Below are 22,620 nucleotides of genomic sequence, written 5' to 3'. Positions count from 1 at the left end.
AGTGCTGCAGCCCATTTCCCACTGAAGTCAGTGGGAGAGAAAGTCGGGTGGGCTGGCTGCGAAAGGGATTGCCGGTTTTTCCATCGCCCTGAGACCAAATTCACCGCCCTGGTGGAAAATAAGGTTTCCCGGCTAGAAGATGCGCAAAGAAGTGGAAAAGTTATTTTCGATATTAAAAACAACAAAATGGATGTTTTGGCATCTGGTTCGCATTCTGTAAATTTCTCAACCTTCCACTCAAAGTCCGCCAGGGATACGGCTGGTGCTGTGTGGGGAGGCGGGGGAGGGACAGGAAATGGGCATCAGGGCCCATCGCACACTGCCCGCAGACACCCAACCCCGTGACCTCTGCCTCCTGCCCTCTGCCCCCTGTCCCTTTCTCCGGCGCTGTCCACATGCCCCAAACCCAGCGCCGGCACGAACTTGACCCAGAGTAGGTTTGGCAGTAGCGATCGCCAACTCTGATTGGACGTATTCCTGGAGGTTTGATCACCTGACCCTCCCGTCGCCCACTGCCCCGCCTCCAGGCACCTGCCATTGGTCGCCCGCCTCGTCCATCTTCGGGATGCCCCGCCTTCCCTCGGCCAATCAGGAAGCGAGTGGACTCATTGGATGATTCCCAACTTCAGTCCAACAGCCCTCTTTACCCCCCACCCCGCCATCTCCGCTGTCTGTTTATAAGCGAAAGTGTTTAAAGGAAATGTTAAAAAACGCAATTATTTTAACGACCCGATGGTTTATCTCCCGGGTTCTGCTCACGGCGGTATCCTGGAGATGAATCTTCAATTCCTGGAGACTCCAGGCCAATCCCGGAGGGTTGGCGAGCCCCATGAGTTGCCAGAATTTGGGTGTTAGCTAATAAATGTTCTTCACTTATTGTATAATCTGCACAAAGAAAATGATATAATGTTCACAAAGAAAAGACTATTCTTCTTTCTCTCATTCTTGATCTCGTTCCCCTTTCTAACACCACAAATCACACGCAATAAAACAACCAGAGAAAAATCAATGCAGTTCGAATTAATTCGTCAGCTGGGCTCAGGTTATACAGGTATAAATGCCACTTCTGCACTCCCATGTGCACCAGGAGCACATATCTCATAATCTCACCTCCTGACTCCCCAAAGCCTTTCCACCATCTACAAGGCACAAGTAAGGAGTGTGATGGAATACTCTCCACTTGCCTGGATGAGTGCAGCTTCAACAACACTCAAGAAGCTCGACACCATCCAGGACAAAGCAGCCCACTTGATTGGCACCCCCTCTACCGCCTTAAATATTCACTCCCTCCACCGCGTACCATGGCTGCAGCGTGTATCATCTACAAGATGCACTGCAGCAACTCGCCAAGGCTTCTTCAACAGCACCTCCCAAGCCTGCGACCTCTTCCACGTGGAAGGACAAGGGCAGCAGGCGCATGGGAACACCACCACCTCCAAGTTCCCCTCCAAGTCACACACCATCCTGACTTAGAAGTATATCACCGATCCTTCATCGTCGCTGGGTCAAAATCCTGGAACTCCCTCCCTAACAGCACCGTGGGAGTACCTTCACCACACGGACTGCAGCGGTTCAAGAAGGCGGCTCACCACCACCTTCTCAAGGGCAATTAGGGATGGGCAATAAATGCTGGCCTTGCCAGTGATGCCCACATCCCAGGAACGAATATATAAAAAAAATTGCACAGCCCCAGCCCGTGACACATTTTGCCCATTTTTACCCATAATTCTTTTCATATTCCAAATCAATTCACGGCCATTAGATTGCTTTTCGAATTGTGGTCGTTGCTGTTTCGTAGGAAAGCACAGTAACCAGTTTTTGCGCACAGCAAGCTCCCACAGATGGATGTGACCAGTCAGTCAGCCACCTAAAACTCCCCTGCTGTTCTTCAAATAGAGACCGTGGGGGTCTTTTAGGTCCACCTGAGGGGGCCTTGGTTAAATGTCTCAATTAAAGGTTGGCGTCTCCGATAGTGCAGCGCTCCCTCAGGTGCTGGCCGTGGCTCAGTGGGTAGCACTCTCTCGCCACTGAGTCAGAAGGTCGTGGGTTCAAGCCCCACTCCAGAGACTTGAGCACAAAATCCAGGCTGACACTCCAGTGCAGTACTGAGGGAGCGCTGCACTGTCGGAGGTGCCGTCTCTCTGATAAGACGTTAAACCGAGGCCCAGTCTGCCGTTTCAGGTGGAAGTAAAAGATCCCATGGCACTACTTCGAAGAGGAGCAGGGGAGTTCTCCCTCGGTGTCCTGGACAATATTTATCCCTCAATCGTCACGTAAAAACAGATGATCTGGTCATTGTTACATTGCTGTCTGTGGGAGCTTCCTGTGTGCAAATTGGCTGCCGCGTTTCCCACGTTACAACAGTGTCTGTACTTCATTGGCTGTAAAGTGCTTTGGGATGTCCTGAGGTCGTGAAAGGCGTGATAGAAATCCAAGTCTTTCTCGCTAAACCGTACTGTCAGCCGAGATAATGAGCTCCACTGGCCATGAACCGAAAGAATCTCCTTGCTTAGAGACAGTACCAAGTTCACACTGTGAGCAGCCCGATCTCCGACCCAGCACACCTGGGGGTGGGGGTTGGGGGGGGGTGGGGTGGTAAGCAGCCTTTCAAAACTGTCGTTCCCATTGTTCTGTTGAAGCAAATCCGAACAAGGCTTGAGAAGATCAGACGGCACAACCAAATGGGGCCAGGTTTGAAAACGTTTTCTGCTGTCTCTGTGTCAGAACATTAAGGGGGAAAAATTCGGTTGCTTTGCGCCTCCCCTGAGTGCCTCACTTAGCGCCTGGGCGCGGCGCCGCTTAATTACTCGGGAGGTTAGCGGCGGCAGTAGCTGGTCCCGCTCCGCGGCGCTGCGCCCCCGTCAATGACGTCATCTCTGTGCTCAGTGCCCCGGCCACAAACATGGCGCGCGCGCCCTGTCAGGGGGGTGTACTTGCGGCCGGGGCGGCGATAATTAAAGGGCAGGTGCCGGGCAGGTGCCGGGCAGCCATTTTGTGAGAGTTTGTTTTACCTCCACCTGAGAGGGCAGATGGGGCCTGGGTTTAACATCTCATCCGAAATACAGCATCGCTGAGTGCCCAGCGTCTCTCAGTACTGCCCCTCTTACAGAGCAGCGTTCCCTCAGTACTGCCCATCTGACAGTGCAGCACTCCCTCAGTACTGCCCCTTCAACGGTGCAGCGCTCCCTCAGTACTGCGACTCTGATAGTGCAGCGCTCTCTCAGTACTGCCCATCTGACAGTGCAGCGCTCCTTCAGCACTGCCCCTCTGACAGTGCAGCACTCCCTCAGTACTGCCCCTTCAACAGTGCAGCATTCCCTCAGTACTGCCTCTCCGACAGTCCAGCACTCCCTCAGTACTGCCTCTTTGACAGTGCGGCGCTCCCTCAGTACTGCCTCTCCGACAGTCCAGCACTCCCTCAGTACTGCCTCTCTGACAGTGTAGCACTCCCTCAGTGCTGCCCCTCTGACAGTGCTGCTCTCCCTCAGTAATGCACTGATGTGTAACAGCCTAGATTATGTGCTGGGGCAACCTGATAGCGGTCTTGTGTGTGTCTGTGTTCGTGCCTGCGTGTGCCTGTGTGTGTGTCCATGTGTGTCTGGGGTGTGTGTGATTGTGTGTGCGTGCATGTGGGTATGTGTGAGAGTATGTGAGTGTGAGTGTGTGGGTGTGAGCGTGTGTGAGTTTGTGTGTGTGAGTGTGAGTGAGTGAGTGAGTGAGTGAGTGTGTGTGCGTGTGAGTGAGTGTGTGTGCGTGTGAGTGTGTGTGCGTGTGAGTGTGTGTGAGTGTGTGTGAGAGTGTGTGTGTGTTTGTGTGAGTGTGTGTGTGTGAGTTTGTGTGAGAGTGTGTGTGTGTGTGTGTGTGTGTGTGTGTGTGTGTGAGAGAGTTTGTGTGTGTGTGTGTGTGTGTGTGTGTGTGTGTGTGAGAGAGAGTTTGTGTGTGTGTGTGTGTGTGTGTGTGTGTGTGTGTGTGTGTGTGTGAGAGAGAGAGTTTGTGTGTGTATGCGGAGTATGTGTGTGTGTGTGTGTGTGTGTGTGTGTGTGTGTGTGTGTGTGTGAGAGTGTGTGAGAGTTTGTGTGTGTATGTGTGTGTATGCGAGTATGTGTGTGAGTGAGTGTGAGTGTTTGTGAGTGTTTGTGAGTGTGTGTGAGAGTGTGTGAGAGTGTGTGAGAGTGTGTGAGAGTGTGTGAGAGTTTGTGTGTGTATGCGAGTATGTGTGTGAGTGAGTGTGAGTGTTTGTGAGTGTGTGTGAGTTTGTGTGTGATAGTTTGTGTGTGAGTGTGTAAGTGAGTGTGAGTGAGTGTTAGTGAGTGTGAGTGTGTGTGCCCCGGCCACAAAAACTGATAAAAACTTTACGCATGTTGACAGTCCATTTAAAAACTTGCGCTATTCCTGGACTCCCTGCCTTTCTGTAATACAGAAGATCGTGGCGGTTCCACCAGGTGTCCCTTACTATGTATATACATAATTCACTTTAACCTAACTGTATGTATATTACTTACCTGTTAGGGCCGTTGCCCCTTTAACTTACCTGTTTGGGCCGTTGCCCCTTTAAGACGTGCCCTAGCGCGCTGATGTCACGTCACGTATCACGTGACGCACCTAAACGCGTCGGCCGCCGGCCTAGTTCGGCCGTCCGCTCCCTCGACGGTCACAACGGCCAGCCACAGTGCCGGGTGCCTCTCCCGCGACTTCGGCCGCAACGGCCAGCCTCAGTGCCGGGTGCCTCTCGCGCTCATGACTTCGGCCGCAACGGCCAGCCTCAGTGCCGGGTAGACGCGTCGATGTATTGGCGCGGGTCACGTGACCGCCCTAAGCGCGGGCGAACGCGCTGACGTCACGACGCAGTCACGTGACACCCGAAGCGCGGGAAAACACAGCCGAGCGTGATGACATCATCACGCTATCCAGAGGACTGCGGACTCAGTCCTCGTGGCGTCCCTGCTGGGGAAAGACCTACTTCACGGTGCTCCTGCATCCAGCCGCCTTACCTGCTGTACTTCGTCTGTTCTTGTAAATAAACAACTTCTAGATTGTTCTCCTGAAGTCGAACTCGATTATTTAGTAGTCATTCGTCCGATACCTACCTAGGTGAACACGAACTGCTACAAGATGACATTTTAACCGTATTGGTCCCACGCCCTCCTCCACCCCCCCTGATTTGGTGTGTGGAGGTGTGAGTTATTTTATTGCTGTGATCAATCATGCTTCATTCAGCTGTCTTGACTTGACGTCTACTCTCGGACTGCAGGTACTGGGGATTAGAAAAAAATGTCTTGCATTTTTATAGCGCCTTGCACGATCAGGACATCCCAAAGTGCTTTACAGCCAATGAAGTTCTTTTTCAAAATGGAGTCACTGTTTTCATGTAGGAAACGCGGCAGCCAATTTGTGCACAGCAAGCTCCCACAAACAGCCATGTGAGAATGACCAGAACGTCTGTTATTTTGGTGATATTGGCCCAGGACACCGGGGAGAAGTCCCCTGCTCTTCATCCAATAGTGGCCATGGGATCTTCTGCATCCTCCTCAGAGGGCAGACGGGGGCCTCCGTTTAACATCTCATCCCTAAGACGGCATCTTCCGACAGTACAACGCTCCCTCACTGCACTAGGATTGTCAGCCTAGATTTTATGCTCGAGTCTCCGGAGTGGGTCGATGAACCCACGACCTTCTGACTCAGAGGCGAGTGTGCGACTCACTGAGCCACGACGGACAGGGGTAGGGTTGCCAACTCTGGCTGGGCATATTCCTGGAGGCCTCACCACATGACCTCTCACCTCCATCCACCCCGCCCCTGCACTCCCGCCATTGGTCGCCCAGCACGCATATCCTCACAACCCCGCCTTCCTGCGGCCAATTGGAAAGCAAAACAGACTCCTCGCTACCCAGAAATCACAGAAACCCCACAGTGCAGATAGAGGCCATTTCAGCCCATCGAGCCTGCACCGACACATATCCCACCCGATCCCCGTAACCCCTACACCAACACATACTGGATGATTCTTGACTCTCAGTTAAACAGCCTTTTACTTTCCCATCTCCAGTATTTTTAAAACAATAAACAGGAGTGTTTAACGTGCAATTCCTTGAACGGCCCCCGATGATTTCCCCCCCCCGGTTGTTGCTGGCAGCAGTTGCCCTGGAGATTAACCTCCAGTTCCTGGAGACTCCAGGCCTAGCCGGGAGGCTTGGGAACACCCTAACTGCGGCCAAGAGAGAGAGAAAGAGAGTCGGGAGCTCGCGACTGCAAGCCAGGCCGAAGATAAGCTGTTTATTTCCCTCTGAATTTCTCCCGCTCTTCTGCTGCGGTCGAGAGCCAGGCCCTCCCTCAGCGACCTCGCCCAGGTGGCCACTCGCCGCGCGTGGGCCGAGACCATGGGAGTCGGTAGGCTGTTCGCCCACAGTGGTCGAAGTTTGGAACTCTCTTCCGCAAGCGGCAACTGATGCTAGATCGATTGTTATTGTTAAATCGGAGACTGATAGATTTCTGTTAACTAAGGGTATTAAGGGATATGGGGCAAAGGCGGGTATATATCTAGAGGACTAGAATACAATGGGGTAGTGGTTATGATGCAGCTATACAAAGCCCTGGTTAGACCACACCTGGAGTACCGTGAGCAGTTCTGGGCACCACACCGTAGAAAGGATGTACTGGCCTTGGAGGGAGAGCAGCTTAGGTTTACCAGAATGATACCTGGACTTCAAGGGTTAAATTATGAGAGCTTATACACAATCTCTAAATTCTAGGGATTGTATTCCCTAGAATTTAGAAGGTTAAGGGGTGATCTAATCGAAGTTTTCAAGCTATTAAGGGGAACAGATAGAGTAGATGGAGAGAAACTATTTCTGCTGGTCGGGGAGTCGAGGACTAGAGGGCATAATCTAAAAATTAGAGCCAGACCTTTCAGGAGTGAAGTTAGGAAACACTTCTACACACAAAGGGGTGGTCGAAGTTTGGAACTCTCTTCCGCAAACGGCAGTTGATGCTAGATTAGTTGTTAATTTTAAATCGGAGATTGAAAGCTTTTTGTTAACCAAGGGTATTAAGGGATATGGGGCAAAGGTGGGTGTCTGGAGTTAGGTGGCAGATCAGATATGATCTCATTGAATGTTGGAACAGGCTCGAGGGGCTGAATGGCCTCCTCTTGTTCCTCTGTTCCTATAGGGGCATCACTGCCCATCCTGATCCAAAGTTACACGTGCGCACCCCTAGCAGGAAGTTACTTGCTCCAATGCCAACAATTTGCCTTCATAAGGCACCTTCACCGTAGAAAAACATCTCAAGGCACCGGCGCAGCTTTAATCATCATACCCACAATGTATAAACGACTTGGAAGAAGGACTCGAGGGTTTTCTCTCAAAGTTATTAGAAAACGCTATGCTAGGAGGCACAGTAAATAGTGTCGATGGGAGTTACGAAGGGACACTGACAGATGAAGTGGGAAAAACTGAGTTCGATGTGGGGAAGTGTGAGGCCATCCACTTTGGATCCAGGAAGGACAAATCGGAATATTTTATTAATAGTGAGAGACTGGGAGCTTTGCTGGAGGAGCATAAGGAAAGAGGTGTCCATGTGCACAGGTCACTAACAGATAGCGGACAGGTACAGATAGCGGACAGGTACAGATAGCGGACAGGTACAGATAGCGGACAGGTACAGAAAGTGGACAGGTACAGAAAGTGGGCAGGTACAGATAGTGGGCAGGTACAGATAGTGGACAGGTACAGATAGCGGACAGGTACAGATAGCGGACAGGTACAGATAGCGGACAGGTACAGATAGCGGACAGGTACAGATAGCGGACAGGTACAGATAGTGGACAGGTACAGATAGTGGACAGGTACAGAAAGCAATCAGAAAGGCTAATGGAGTGTTGGCCTTTATCTCAAGGAGGGGGTGGAATGCAAAGTTATGCTTCAGTTGTACAGAGCTCGGGTTAGACCCCATGTGGAGTATTACATGCAGTTCTGGGCAGCACACCTCAGGAAGGACATCTTGGCCTTGGAGGGGAGTGCAGAGCAGATTCACCAGAACGATACTGGGGCTTAAAGGCTGAAAATTATGAGAACAGGTTGCACAGACTAGACATGTATTCCCTCAAGGATAGAAGATTAAGGAGTGATTGAATTGAGCTGTTCCTGGGACTAGGGACAGGGTCACTGGCAAGGCTTGGAAGCTAAGCTAGAGCCAGGCCTGGTTAGTACCTGGAGGGGTGACCATCAGGGTAAGACCAGGTGCAGAAAGTCACGGAAGGAGCCCCGAGGAGGGGCGGTTGGTGAGAAGGTCACGGAAAGAGCCACGGGAGGAGCGGCTGGTGAGCAGGCCTGGGCGTTGGGCTGAAGATTGTCGGACAGGAGGAATGGTGGAAATGGAATGGCGGCGTGCACCGACGCAGCGGCTTTGCTTCTCCCAGTCATGGGAGCTTGCAAGATCACATTTTGTTGTTCATGTACTTGTGCAATGACAATAAAGTTGAATTATTATTATTATTAAAGGGTTTGACAGGGTCGGTAGAGAGAGAAACTATTTCCTCTGGTTGGGAGGAGTCCAGAACAAGGGGACACGATCTTTAAACGAGAGCCAAGGTCGTTCAGGGGTGATGTCAGGAAGCACTAGCTCGCGGAAATCTGGAACTCTCTCCCCCAAAAGCTGTGGATGCTGGGAGTCAATTGGAGCTTTCAAGACTGAGCTTGAGAGATTTGCATTAGGTAGGAGTATCAAGAGGACAGCCACGCTTCTGCTGTTTGGACCAGCAGTACGCTTTTGTTCAATAGATTTAGTATCTGAAGCACTTTGCTGGATTATTTAAACCACATATTCGTACAACCCACGCTAACCAATTCAGCATGTAATTGTTGATATGGCTCAATAATTGTGATGTGACTGTAATTTAACTTTGTAAATGATATGGAAGCAAGATAAGTATTTAGCCCACCACAGAAAGTAAATTATAGTTCATCTTGTGGAACGAACTCGACAGTGATCAGCGATTGGATCCTCCCCCTCCCTCGCACAAGGACGAGTGGCCCTGTTGTCACCCTTGGCAGAGGTTCAACTAGCTCAGCATGGGCTACGGGATTAAAGCCACCTCTTTCCTAGAGTGCGGCCCAGCTTCCCGGAGCCTTGCGCGTGAAGGTGCTGTCCCTTTAAATGGTTTTCCCTGTGGTGATAATACACCTCCTGCCGCCTTTTGTGAGGAAGAATTTCTTTTGTTTCACGGAAGAGAGAAATCTTTTACACCCGTGAAACCGGCCTCCACTCTCTCTCTCTCTCTCTCGCTCTCTCACACTCTCTCCCTCTCTCACTCTCTCTCTCTTGCTCTCTCTCACTATCTCTCTCGCGCGTTCTCTCTCACTCTCTCTCTCTCTCTCGTTCTCTCTTGCTCTCTCGCTCTCTTTCTTGCTCTCTCTCACTATCTCTCTCGCGCGTTCTCTCTCACTCTCACTCTCTCACGCTCTCTTTCTTTCCCTCCCGCTCTCTCTGATTCTCTCTTGCTCTCTCTTTCACTTTTTCTCTCTCGTGCGCTTTCTCTCTCACTCTCTCTCTTAATCAGAGATTTTAAACAGTGGGGGGGTGGGGGGGGAGACGAGGGGAACATTTTTTACACAGCGAGTTGTTGTGATCTGGAATGCGCTGCCTGAAAGGGCGGTGGAAGCAGATTCAATAGTAACTTTCCAAAGAATATTGGATAAATAGTTCAAGGGGAGAAAGCTCCTGATCCTATGCTCCTCACGGAGAAGGTGCAGCACAGATTCACTGGGACACTGCTTGGAATGAGGAGACGTAAATACAAAGATAGACTTGAATAATTGGGGCTGCTTTCATTCGAAATGAGGAGATTGCGAGGTGATTTGATGGAGGTGCTTAAAGCTATGACGGGATGTGTTGAGTCTGTGCTTTCAAATGTAGTTATGCTGAATAACTGGACACAGACTACAGAATACTTAAACAGGTCTTTAGTAACTGAGGGTCAGGGCCGAACTGAAATACACTTTGCTCCACAGGGTTTATATACCGGTGTGGTCACCACCGGTACTACAATGTACAGGAGCCATCAGAAAGTAGTCCATCACCTTAAGGTATCCTCTTAAGGTGGTACAGGTTACATACACTACAATTCCTCCCCTTTTAGCTTAACAGTGTACACCCCAATTTAAACATAACATGGATAACATATATACAACTTTCACACAAAACTGTTCAAAGATTCAGTCTCTGAGGAGGCCTCCTGATCCAGGCCGGATAACGCCTTTCAGGGGTCTCTGGTTCTCGTTGCTGGGGTGACTCATCCATTTGATCTCCTATGGATTGAACATCATCATGTACGTTCGAGTCTGAGGTAGATGCTACAGGCTCAATAACTTCTTCAACTGGTGTCTCTGCCGTAGACGTGGGGTCGACCCTTGTTCTCGATTCCACAAGTTGGTCAGCATGACGTCGTATTACGTTCTCACCAACGTCTACCGTGTACATCAAGGGTCCTTGTCGGGCACGAATTGTTCCGGATTGCCATTTATCACTCCTATAGTCCCTGGCCAACACTGGTTGTCCTATTTCGAAACTCAGAGTGGCCTTGTTATTTACGTGGTGGAATTGCTTGTTTTCGACTTCCCTACGTACATTGCGTTTTAACAAATCCAACCGGGACCGCAACCTCCTGTTATAGAACATTATGGCAGGGCTTTGATTTGTCACTGCATGCGTGGTGTTTCGATATGCCATCAGGAAATTGTCCACCTTGTGTTGTAGTGGAATATGGTCTTCGCTCATGGCCTTTATTGCCTTTTTGAACGTTTGTACAAATCTCTCGGCCAACCCATTGGTAGCCGGATGATATGGGGCAGATGTATAGTGTTTCACCCCATTCTTTTTCATGAATTTCTGGAATTCTTCGGACACGAACTGTGGTCCATTGTCTGAACATATTTGTTCCGGCAACCCATTCCTTGCAAATATGGTTCTTAGAACGGCGATCGTCTTTTCAGAGGTAGTGGTCGACATCTTAATCACTTCTGGCCATTTAGAATGTGCGTCTACCGCTATCAAAAACATGGAATCCATGAATGGACCTGCAAAGTCGATATGCACACGTTGCCATGGGGTTGAAGGCCATTCCCACGGATGCAGCGGTGCAATTGGAGGTGCGTTTTGAACTTTTTTGGCACCCTGAGCAGCTTTTAGTCAGATCCTCTATTTGTTTGTCGATACCTGGCCACCACACATAAGCCCTAGCAAGGCTTTTCATCTTGACACCCTCCAGATGACCTTCATGCAGTTCCTTCAGAACTCTCTCCCTTAATTTAGGAGGAATAATCACCCTTGTTCCATACATCAATGTTCCTTGACAGACGGACAGCTGTTCTCGTCTGGCTGAGAATGCAGGTAACAGTGGTTCGCCATGTGCTGGCCATCCCTTCACTGTCAAATTGTAGACCCGAGACAGTGTCGGGTCGTTTCGGGTCTCTCTCTCAATACTCGCATTGGAGACTGGTAAGCATTCGATGATGGTCGAGTGAAATATCTCGACAGGGTCAACTGCCGGTGCCTCTTCTGCTGTAGGTAGTGGCAGGCGCGACAGCCCATCAGCATTACCATGTTGCTTTGTACCTTTGAATTCGATATCATATTGATGTGCCCCTAGGAAAAGGGACCATCTCTGAAGCCTCTGCGCCGTCATAACCGGAACACCCTTCTTAGGGTTAAAAATGGAAACCAACGGCTGGTGATCTGTCAGCAGCGTAAACTTTTGGCCTTGCAGGTAATGGTTAAACTTCTTAACTCCCCACACGAGGCTGAGAGCCTCCCTATCTATCTGAGCATAGTTGCGCTCTGCGGAGGTCAATGATCTGGATGCGAACGCGACTGGCCTTTCCAAGCCATTTGGCAACTTATGTGAGAGCACTGCCCCGATACCATATGGAGAAGCATCACAAGCTAAGCGAATAGGCAGCGTTGGGTTAAAGTGAGCCAACACTTCCTTAGAGGTGATCAGTGCCTTGCTTTTTTGAAAAGCCCGCTTACAGTCCTTGCTCCACTTCCATGGTACTCCCATTTACAAAAGAGTGTTCAGCGGGTGTAACACCGTGAATAAATTTGGAAGAAACTTGTGGTAATAGTTAATCAACCCAAGGAACGACCTCAACTGGGATACATTTTCCAGAGCGGGAGCCTTCACAACAGCTTCGATCTTGCCAGGTGACTTATGGAGCCCCTCCTGGTCAATGACGTGGCCGCAGTACGAAATTCGCTTCTGAAAGAACTCACATTTCTGGCGATTACCTCAGAGTCCATATTCTTTCAATCTGGTGAGCACCTGCTACAAATTCGCGAGGTGTTCCTTATCATCATCTCCTGTAATCAGAATGTCGTCCAGGTAGCATTGTGTGCCTGGAATTCCCTGCAAAACCTGCTCCATGGCCCTTTGCCAAATCGCTGGAGCCGATGCCACTCCAAAAACCAGTCTATTATACCGATATAAGCCCTTATGTGTGTTGATCGTGAGATACTGGCGTGACGCTTCATCAACTTCCATCTGTAGGTACGCCTGCACCAGGTCTATCTTGGTGAAATGTTTCCTGCCAGACAGCGAAGCGAAGATATCCTCAATCCCCCGAAGCGGATATTGCACCGTGTGAAGAACCGGATTAACAGTGATCTTGAAATCGCCACAGATGCGAACCTTCCCAGGTTCCCCGGCTTGTTGCTCAACGAACGCTTCATGACGGGAACAATGGGTGTGGCCCATTCGCTCCAGTCCACCTTTGACAGTACTCCTGAACGTTCTAGCCCTTCCAGCTCTGCTTCCACAGCAGGTCGTATCGCACAAGGTACCGGTATGGCTTTGAAAAATTTTGGGTTTGCATGTTCTTCAACCTTGATGTTTGCCGTAATTCCTTTCAGTGTTCCCAGTCCCTGTTGGAACACCTCCTTAGCATCGTCCAATATTTTGGATAGTCGTTTAGGTTTGACGTCGTCCTCTTTACAGGAATCTACAGTTAGTGCTTGTAAGGAATGCCAGTCCACATTTATTCTCCGGATCCATTCCCATCCCAGTAGTGGCGGACCTCCCTCAGGTAACACATACAAGTCCATTTCCTGACTTTCTTTACCATTGTAGACCACCTTTACCTTTATCTTTCCGATGGGGTATACTCTTTGCCCCGTGTATGTTTTCAATACTATCTCAGTATCCCTCAGGGGAATGTGTGAGAATAACCTTTTGTAATCTTGCTTATTCATGACCGTCAATGCCGACCCAGTGTCCAATTCCATCTTCACTTGGACTCCTGCTATCCGAAGCATGACCCAGATAGTTTGGTGGTCTGCTGTGTTACCTACATTATGTATTTTTAGACAACCCAGTTCCTTACTGCTGGAGTCTGAATCCGTCTTTTGTTCATCCGAACTGTTCTCTGTCACCTTGTGTACTTTCTTGTACTTCTCCTGCGGCGACTTTTTGCTGCTGGTCTTCTTTCCTGACCGGCATACTCTCGCTATGTGACCAAGTTTGCCACATTGCCTGCATTCTTTATCTTTGAACCAGCACTGGTTCTGGTCATGCGTTGTCCTTCCGCAACGATAGCACTTTACTGCGCCCAATGCCATTTCATTGGTGCTGAATTCCAATGGCCTTTGCTGCATTTCTGCAGTGCCTCGTGCTGCTGCCTCATGCGATGCTGCAATGCTGAAAGCTTTGTCCAGCGTAAGATCCTTTTCCTCTAGCAGTCGCTTCTGGGTTCCTTCCCTTAGTAGCCCACACACAAACTTATCTCTCAGAGCGTCTGCTAGTCCTGTACCGAACTGACAGTACTTTGATAACTTGTGCAGTTCGATTAAGAATTCAACGTTGCTTTCCTCTTTAAGTTGAATTATTTTGTAAAATTTAAATCGTTCCGCTATCAGCAGCGGCGTGGGGTTTAAATGCTCTTGCAGGATAGTAACAATATCCGCGAAACTCTTTCCTACCGGTTTATCTGGTGTTACAAGGTGCCTTAATAACCCGTACGTCTTCGCACCCATCGAGTTTAATAGGGTTAGTGCTTTCTTATCCACCGGTACCTCATTCGCTGTACAGTAAACTTCAACGCGTTCCACATAAGTGGCCCAATCTTCCACATCGCTATCAAAAGCAGTGATGTTACCCGTTTTTGGCATCCTTGTTGAGTTTCCTTTCCTTCGGATTATGATTCTTATTTTATTTTATTTTTCAAAATGGCGTCTTCCCGCGCTTGGCGGCTTTTCCCGCGCTTGTCTTCTTCCCCCGCCGACTAAAAATGGCGATTACCGCGCTGTTGCCGTTCTCACCTCCCAGCGGTCCTTTATTTCCCCCGACGCTGCTGCTCTTGTTCCCCGCCGCTCCCGCGGTCCTTGTGGACATCAACGCTTTTCTGGCTGCTGCGCATCTCTGCCCCGATTGCAGTCCGGCCCCTGACACCGGCTGCGGTCGTGTTCTCCGCCCTTTTCTTCGTTTTCCCTCCCCTTCTCCCACTGACAACTCGGCCGACTTCCCCTCCGTGCCGCTCGATCGGGCTTACCCGCCGCTGTCGTAGAAGGGATGATCACTGCCTGTTGCTGATGGTGGACTTCGTGGCCAGCAAACCAACCCGGGTTCCCGATGGCCTCCCGTGCGATGCAGTGCTCAGCAGGATGTTGAGGGCGGACGCCCCTTTTCGATGCCCGTTCTGAGGACGAAGCTTCCTTGGATGCAAAACTGCCGCTAGGTACGATCAGACTCGTCGCCACTGTTGAGTCTGTGCTTTCAAATGTAGTTATGCTGAATAACTGGACACAGACTACAGAATACTTAAACAGGTCTTTAGTAACTGAGGGTCGGGCTGAACTGAAATACACTTTGCTCCACAGGGTTTATGTACCGGTGTGGTCACCACCGGTACTACAATGTACAGGAGCCATCAGAAAGTAGTCCATCACCTTAAGGTATCCTCTTAAGATGGTACAGGTTACATACACTACAGGATGGGACAGAGTAGATAGAAACAGAGTGTTTCCAGTGATTGAGGGGTCGAGCACGAGGGGACATAGCTATAAGATGCAATGTGAGAGAGTTAGAGCAGAGCGCAGGAGAAACATTTTTAATGGGTTGTGAGGGTGTGGAATGCACAGTTAGCAATTGAAACACCTACGCCGCGAACATGCAGTCTCCAGAGAATACAACCGCTACACCAGCAAAGACATGCCGATCCAGGCCGACTTGAACAACCTACCACCAACCCCTCTCAAATATAGGAGGCCATTTTGGCCCGTCGCCGAAGCCCTCCAGTGATCTCCCCTCAGTCTTGATGACCGATGGCGAAATGCTTGGAAGAACTGTGTCATATGGAACGGATTCCTTATAGAGGACCGCACACTACAACCTGAAGGATCAAACCTTCCTCGCAAACAGTGGACAAACATCAACCGCCTCAGAACTGGCCATGGTAGATGCTGCCACCTTCTCCGTAGACGGAAGATTGAAGCATTCCCATCTTGAGTCTGTGGAGCTCCGGATCAGACCCTGGAGCACGTCATTGAGCATTGCCCTCAGAGGAAATTCACAGGCAGCCTACACGATATCCACACTGTTACACCGGAAGCTTTGGCCTGGATATCTGACTTCGATATTGACAATTGATTCGCTTTGCTACCACCGTACGGGAGATGAAGGGCGGCGATTGAAAGAGGGACCTTGTCAACATTTAAGGATAGGGTAGTTTGGTGGTTTAAGGAAAGGGGGATAAAGGGATATGGGAACAGGGTTTTGGGTCACTGTTCAAGTGGTGGATAAAGACCAACGCAGACTGCTTGGGCCGAACGGCCTGGTTCCGCGCTGGCTTTACTTTTCCCACACTCCCACGCACTATCAGGACAAAAGGTCACAGAAGTCAGCATTCATCAAGGCGACACGGTGCACACAGCACCGGAACCCAGCCCATAAACCCGGGCCGCCGGCTGGTTTTTCTCAGCCTGGCAAGTTTCCCCTCGTTTGGTATTCCTCACACATGATGCCTTCCCTCCTCTCAGCCTATTGAATCTGAAGGGTTCTGACCCAGGCTGATAAGAGGGCGCAAAACTGCCAGCGCAGTCCCTGACGTCATGCACTAGACCTGAGACACGCATCAGCAGGGAATCAAATTCAAATGAGGCGTCAGCCAGTTCAAAAAAAAAATCTCCGTCAATATAAATGCCAGTCTTGGGGCCACTTTGCGCTGGGCGCGGGTGTTAATCCGCCCCGACCGAGGTTTTTTTGTACTAAATGGGATTGCTGGAATATTCACCTTTGCCATTTCTCCAGCTTCATTTAATAAGAGCACAGATTACTGCAGTGCTACACTGATTACACCCTGGGATTGCTCAGCTAGGCTAGAGAGGCTGGGGTTGTTCTCCTTAGAACAGAGAAGGTTAAAGGGGTTAAACCACCACCCTCCCCCGCCTGGCTGAACTTGTTCTCACATTGAACAACTTCTCCTTTGACTCCACTCACTTCCTCCAAATCAAAGGTGTTGCTATGGGAACCCGCATGGGTCCTAGCTATGCCTGCCTTTTCATGGGATATGTGGAACATTCTTTGTTCCAGTCCTACTCGGGTCCCCTCCCTCACCTCTTTTTCCGGTACATTGATGACTGTATCAGTGCCGTTTCCTGCTCTTGCCCTGAACTAGATAATTTCATTCACTTTGCCTCCAATTTCCACCCTTCCCTCACCTTCACATGGTCCATCTCTGACTCTTCCCCACCCTTCCTCGACTTCTCCGTCTCCATCTCTGGGGATATGTTATTGACAAACATTCACAACAAGCCACTGACTCCCACAGCTGCCTGGACTACACTTCCTCCCAGCCCGCTTCCTATAAGGACTCTATTCCATTCTCCCAGTTTCTCCATCTCCGCCGCATCTGCTCTGACGATGCCACCTTCCATACCACTGCTTCCGACATGTCTTCCTTTTTCCTCAACTGAGGATTCCCCTCTACTGTGGTTGACACAGCCCTTGACTGTGTCCATTCTATCTCCTGCACTTCTGCCCTCACCCCTGCACCTCCCTCCCGGAACCACGATAGGGTTCCCCTTGTCCTCACCTTTCACCCCACCAGCCTCCACATTCAACGGATCATCCTCCGCCATTTCTGCCACCTCCAGCGTGATCCCACTACCAAATGCAACTTCACCTCACCTCCCCTTTCAGCATTCCGAAGGGACCGTGTTAAATCCGTGAATCTTGATGTATGGTGTTCTTCAATAAATAGACAGAGACTGCAGATGAACAATCAACAGGTGTTTACTGGATGAGGGTATTCTAAAAACTAACAGTACAGATCCCTACTCAGGGTTTATATACAGGTGTGGTCACTGCCGGTACTACAGTATACAGGAGCTGTAAAAGTAGTTCTCCTCTTAAAGGTACATACACTACAATTCCTCCCCTTTTAGATTAACAGTACCATAACATTCATTTAACAGTTAACACTTTTAACATGCAACATTATCTGAAATAGTCCATTTATAAATTCAGTCTTTGGGGCGGCTTCCTGATCCTTTCTGGATAGCGCCTTTCCTGAGTGTCTTGCTCTTGGTGTGGAGGTGATTCTGCCCCCCTGTCGTCGGTTAGTTCATCAGCTTCCGATGCTACTGTTTCTGGGGTAGATGCTACCTGTATGTCGGGTTCATCACCAGGTACGCGAGGCATGGGGTTGACTCGTTCCTGTGACGCTAGGATCTGGTCAGCATGGCGTCTCACAATGTTCTCCCCAACATCCACTGTGTACATTAATGGCCCCTGCCGTGTGCATATCGTTCCTGGTTGCCATTTCTCTGTTCGGTAGTCGCGGGCCAAGACTGGTTGTCTTACATTGAAGCTCCTTGTCGGCTTCTCATTGATGTGCTGGAATTGCTTATTCTCAACATTTCTTCGTACATTTGGTCTGAGCAAATCCAGACGAGACCTCAACCTTCGGTTAAAGGAGATCATGGCCGGGGTCTGGTTGGTAACTGCATGTGTCACATTTCTGTAGGCTAACAGGAAATTGTCCACCTTACGCTGCAGTGGAATGTCGTCATCGCACATGGCCCTTACTTCCTTTTTAAAGGTTTGTACGAACCTCTCAGCCAATCCATTTGTGGCTGGATGATACGGGGCGGATGTGTAATGCCTTATCCCATTCCTTCTCATAATTTCCGAAACTCTTCGGACACAAACTGTGGTCCGTTATCAGAGCAAATCTGCTCTGGCAAGCCGTTCCTGGCAAATATGGTCCGTAGGACTGCAATCGTTTTCTCCGTAGTGGTGGAGGACATTTTGATCACCTCAGGCCATTTCGAGTGCACATCCACTGCTATCAAGAACATTGAGTCCATGAATGGACCAGCAAAATCAATATGCACCTGTTGCCATGGAGAGGAGGGCCACTCCCATGGGTGTAGAGGGGCAGGTGGTGGTGCGTTTTGGACCTTCTGACATCCTGAGCAGCTCTTTGTTAGGTCCTCGATTTGCTGATCGATCCCCGGCCACCACACATAAGCCCTAGCAAGGCTTTTCATTTTCACCCCTCCCAGATGGCCTTCGTGAAGCTCATTGAGCACTCTCTCCCTTAACTTGGGTGGAATCACCACTCGGGATCCACACATCAATGTCCCCTGGCATACTGACAGCTGTTCTCTTCTGGATGAGAATGCTGGTAACAGTGAGTCGCCATGTGTTGGCCATCCCTTCACCGTCAAATCATATGCCCGAGACAGTGTCAGGTCATTTCGGGTCAACCTTCTCTATATCCGCGTTAGTTACTGGCAAGCGTTCAATTATAGACGAATAAAATATTTCGACAGGGTCTACTGCTGGTACTTCCTCCGCAGTAGGCAGTGGCAGGCGTGATAGCCCACCAGCGTTTCCATGCTGTTTCGTGCCCTTATACTCTATTTCATATTGGTCCGCCCCTAGAAAAAGGGACCATCTTTGTAGCCGTTGCGCAGTCATCACCGGACCGCCCTTCTTTGGATTAAAGATGGAGACAAGTGGTTGGTGGTCAGTCAGCAAGGTGAACTTCTGCCCGTGCAGATAGTGGTTGAACCTTTTTACTCCCCACACTAGGCTGAGGGCCTCCCTGTCAATCTGGGCGTAGTTACGCTCGGCTGAGGTAAGTGACCGAGACGCAAAGGCTACTGGCCTCTCCAAGCCATCTGGGAATTTGTGTGACAGCACCGCTCCAATACCATAGGGTGATGCATCACACGCCAACCGAATTGGAAGTGCTGGGTTGAAATAAGCCAACACCTCTTTTGATGTGATCAATTCTTTGCACTTCTGGAAAGCTCATTTACATTCGTCATTCCACTTCCATGGTACCCCCGTTTGCAGTAGGGTGTTCAGTGGGTGTAATACTGTAGACAAATTCGGCAGCCCGAGGAACGACCTCAGTTGTGACACATTTTCCGGTGCTGGAGCCTTGACTACTGCCTCAATCTTTTCAGGGGACTTATGTAACCCCTCTTCATCAATAACGTGGCCACAATACGAGATCTGCTTCTGGAAAAACTCGCATTTGTGGCGATTAGCTCGGAGCCCATATTCCTTCAATGTGGAGAGCACCTGCTCCAGGTTGGCGAGGTGATCACTGTCATTTTCGCCCATGACCAGGATGTCGTCCAAATAACACTGGGTCCCTGGAATCCCTTGCAGGACTTGATCCATTGCCCTTTGCCAAATAGCCGGAGCTGATGCTACCCCGAACACCAGCTGGTTGTATTGGTAGAGACCTTTGTGAGTGTTGATCGTGAGGTACTGTTTTGAGGCTTCTTCTACCTCCATTTGCAGGTACGCCTGGGCCAGATCAATCTTAGTGAAGCGTTTTCCTCCAGATAGCGAGGCAAAAATATCTTCAATCCGCGGAAGCGGATATTGTACCGTGTGAAGGACTGGGTTCACTGTCACCTTAAAGTCCCCACAGATGCGAACCTTCTTTGGTTCCCCAGGCGTATTACTCAACGACCTCTTCATTACAGGAACGATGGGTGTAGCCCACTCGTTCCAGTCCACTTTGGACAGTACTCCTGAACGTTCCAAACCTTCCAGCTCTGCTTCGACGGCTGGGCGGATCGCATAAGGCACCGGTCTGGCCTTAAAAAACTTTGGGCTTGCATTTTCCTCTATTTTGATCGTCGCTGTTATGCCTTTTAGTGTTCCGAGTCCCTGCTGGAACACTTCTTGTGCGTCAGTTAGCATCTTTGACAGTCGTCCAGGTGTGACGTCGTCATCCTTTTTGGCATCTACCGTCAGTGCTTGTATGGAATGCCAATCTAGCTGTATCTTCCGGATCCATTCACGTCCTAGTCGTGGTGGTCCTCCATCTGGCAATACATATAGGTCAATTTTTGGTGTTTCCTTGCCGTTGTATATCATGTTTACCCTTATTTTTCCTTTGGGGTAGACTTTTTGCCCCGTGTACGTCTTCAAGACAATCTCTGTATCTCCCAAGGGTATATGTGAGAATAGCCGCTTGTAGTCCCTTTGGTTTATGACTGTTAGGGCTGATCCTGTGTCCAATTCCATTTTCACTTGGACTCCGTCTATCTTGAGCGTGACCCAGATAGTTTGGTGATCCTTCATTTTGATTACATTATGCAGTTTCAGACAACCCAGCTCCTTGCTTCCGGAGTCTGTATCACTTTTCTGTTCGTCTGAACTACTCTCCATCACCTTATGTACCTTTTTGTACTTCTCCGGTGGCGATTTCTTGCTGCTGGTTTTCTTTCCCGACCTGCAGACTCTTGCTATGTGTCCTACTTTTCCACATTGTCTGTACACTTGGTCCTTGAACCAACAATCCTTCTGGTCGTGTGTTGTTCTGCCGCAGCGATAACACTTCACTGCTCCATATGACATTTCATTTGTGCCATATTCTTGCGGTCTCCGTTGTATCTCTGCAGCGCCCCGTGCGGCTGCTTTGTGTGATACTGCCATGCTGAAAGCCTTGTCCAGCGTAAGATCCTTTTCTGATAGAAGCCTTTTCTGGGTTCCTTCACTTTGAAGGCCACACACAAACTTGTCCCTTAACGTATCTGCTAGTCCCGTTCCAAACTGGCAGTGTTTCGATAGCTTGCGCAGTTCCATTAAATACTCAGCATTACTTTCGTCTTTATGCTGGTTCCTTTTGTGAAACTTAAATCTTTCTGCTATCAGCAGCGGTGTGGGGTTTAAGTGGTCCTGTAGGATTGCCACCATGCTTTCAAAGTCCTTATCCACTGGCTTCTCTGGGGTTACTAGGTTTCGCAGTAAGCCATACGTTTTTGCACCCATGGAATTCAACAACACAAGTGCTTTCCTTGCATCTGGCACTTCATTCGCCTTGCAGTATGCTTCAATGCATTCTACATATGTCGCCCAATCTTCAACTTCATTGTCGAACGCTGTGACACTGCCACTCTTCGGCATCCCTGGGTGTGGTTAGACTGGCTAAAAATGGCGTCTCCCGCGCTCTCCCTTCTTCTCCGCTGGCTCAAAATGGCGTCTACCGTGCTTCCCTTTCTTCCCGCGCTCTCCCTTCTTCTCCGCTGCGGCTCCAAAAATGGCGTCTCCCGCGCTCTCCCTTCTTCTCCGCTGCGGCTTCAATGGCGTCTCCCGCGCTTCCCTTTCTTCCCGCCGACGCTGCTCAGCCTTTGAGCACTGGCTGCGCTCTGCACGTTTTCCTGCGCGCCTCTCTCGTTGATGCCGCTCGGTCCTGAACCCCGGCTGCGCTTTACCCTCTCTCTCTTTTTGTTTTCCGTCGACGCCGCTCGGTCTTCAACCCCCGGCTGCGCTCTGTGCGCTTTACCCTGTCTCTTACCCCGGCGACGCTGCTCGGCCTTTTCTGTGCCGTCGGTCGGCTCCAGCCGCCGCTGTCCGGGAAGGATCTGCGCCGTACCTGTTGCCAGCCTGTTGCGCTGGATCGTCGTGACTGGAGAACCAAGCCCAGCTCTCCACAGCCTCCTCTGCGATGCTCAAGTCTTCTCTGGATGGTTGACGCCCGTATTTCTGGACTTGGCCTTCTCCTTCTTCCACTGTTCTCCAGGAGTGAATCCCTGGGAGGTGATGCAGAGTTAAAGGTAGGTTTGAATCCAGTCGTCGCCACTGTTAAATCCGTGAATCTTGATGTATGGTGTTCTTCAATAAATAGACAGAGACTGCAGATGAACAACCAACAGGTGTTTACTGGATGAGGGTATTCTAAAAACTAACAGTACAGATCCCTACTCAGGGTTTATATACAGGTGTGGTCACTGCTGGTACTACAGTATACAGGAGCTGTAAAAGTAGTTCTCCTCTTAAAGGTACATACACTACAGACCGCTCCCTCCACGACACCCTGGCCCACTCCTCTATCACGCCCAGCACCCCTTCCCCTTCGCCCGGCACCTTCCCGTGCAAGCGCAGGAGATGCAACACCTGCTCTTATACCTCCCCGCTTCCCACTGTCCAGGGCCCCAAAACCCCTTCCAGGTGAAACAGCGATTTACTTGTACTTCTTGCAATCGAGTATACTGTATTCGCTGCTCACGATGTGGTCTCCTCTACATTTGGGAGACCAAACGCAGTTTGGGTGACCGCTTTGCGGAACACTTCCGTTCAGTCCGTAAGGGGGACCCCGAGCT

General features: G+C 50.0%; 1 protein-coding gene across 1 annotated transcript in view; it reads right to left on the bottom strand.

Annotated features, from left to right (window-relative positions):
- LOC147096228 (regulator of G protein signaling 3-like) overlaps positions 1-22,620 on the bottom strand; it is a 102,600-nt gene that overhangs the window by 30,327 nt on the left and 49,653 nt on the right. The window lies entirely within an intron of this gene.

This window comes from Somniosus microcephalus, unplaced genomic scaffold (genome assembly GCF_052327205.1).
Source record: "Somniosus microcephalus isolate GS21.2 unplaced genomic scaffold, FLI_Smic_1.0 unresolved_chr1, whole genome shotgun sequence".
Lineage (NCBI taxonomy): Eukaryota > Metazoa > Chordata > Chondrichthyes > Squaliformes > Somniosidae > Somniosus > Somniosus microcephalus.
This window is presented reverse-complemented; position numbering and strand designations above follow the sequence as displayed.